Raw genomic sequence first — 1,449 nt, 5'->3', positions numbered from 1 at the left:
TGTCCTCCGCTTTCGCTGAACATTTATTTTGGCGACGCAGATTCATTTGACAACACAGGATCACTTTTTCTTGAATCCGAATTTCAAGGTATTAGTAACGTCGATCTCTTTATCTCGTCGGATATGGGTAGGCATTCTAGTCTTGGAATCTGCTCTACTGGGATTGTTGGACAACTTGTTTGTACGTGTGTATTGCAATGCCTTCGACTGTAATGACATCCCACAAATGGACATCCCGCTGGGCACAATTGGACCTGCCAAATACAAGCAAGTATTTAACTCTCTCTTTTCAGTTGCCTGCTTTTCCTTTCTGTATTATTCCATATTTCAAATCTTCGAAAGGTGGGTGGATAAATTGCCATGTCGTAGAGCAGAGGAAATTCTGTCAATCACAGGAGTTCCGACTCAGACTTCTCAATTTCCAGACATTTACGACTGCGTATGCCACCTCGACCAGAAGAAATCAAAGAAGCGTGAATTCCTTCCGCTAAATGTTCATTTTGGCCCAGCAAATTCACTCTTCCTTTCATCCGAATTTATAGCTTGCGATAAAATCTCCCTCTCTCTCTCCTCGGCTGTTCATAAACTTTTTGATCTTGGGATTGTTGAAGTAGAATCACGCCAGAGTAACACGTTTCAGGTATTCTTGAAACTGTGGGCATGTGTGCATCTAAAAGTCTTCGATCCAGATCTCGTGAAGCTCCAGCAAACAAAAACCCAGCTGAGGACAATTGAATCTGCTATGTACAAGCAAGCATTCAACTCCCTCTTTTCACTCGCTTGATATTCTTTTATGGTGCATTTTCGATCTGAAATCTCCGAAAGCGAAGCACAGAAATTGTTTTGTCATAGAGTAGAGAATATTTTGTCACTCATAGGACCTAGTGCAACTGGTTATGTGCTAAGGCGTTTTTCTGCCGAGTTCACTTGCAAGTGCTTATTACACGGCGAGATTGATAATAAAGGGGGAAATAATGATTTGAGAATATCCTAATGCAGTTCAAGTCTTCCGGGATTCTGGAACATCAACAGCTACAGTCCAATACTGTCAATGCGCAGAATGGGCGAGGGACGGCTTGCTGATAAGCAACTCTGCAACGCCTTGAATTACCAGCAGCTGCAATGTGTCATTCAATTCCGCTATGTGGTTAACGTCTTCAGAGACTTTATTGAAGTTAGGGTGGAAAATGATAATGTTGAGTGCAATGTAATTCGACTGGATCCGACACCGGAACAAAAGTCAATTCCAACAAGCCTTGAAGATGAGCGGCACTTTCCAGCAAAGATTGGCATAACTATAGGACCTCTAGTTGAATCCCATGTCCACTCTGTTTCATTGGGCAAATCATCACAGAATCCCATCACAGATATTGGGAGAGGGGAAACCGTGGAGGCCACTTTTGAACCGCCAAATCACCCTGGTTTGAAGCTTTCCAAAGCCGTCACATC

This window comes from Cupressus sempervirens, chromosome 1 (assembly GCF_028749045.1).
Source record: "Cupressus sempervirens isolate cs-2001-9-10 chromosome 1, ASM2874904v1, whole genome shotgun sequence".
NCBI lineage: Eukaryota > Viridiplantae > Streptophyta > Pinopsida > Cupressales > Cupressaceae > Cupressus > Cupressus sempervirens.
Note: the sequence above shows the minus strand (reverse complement) of the source record.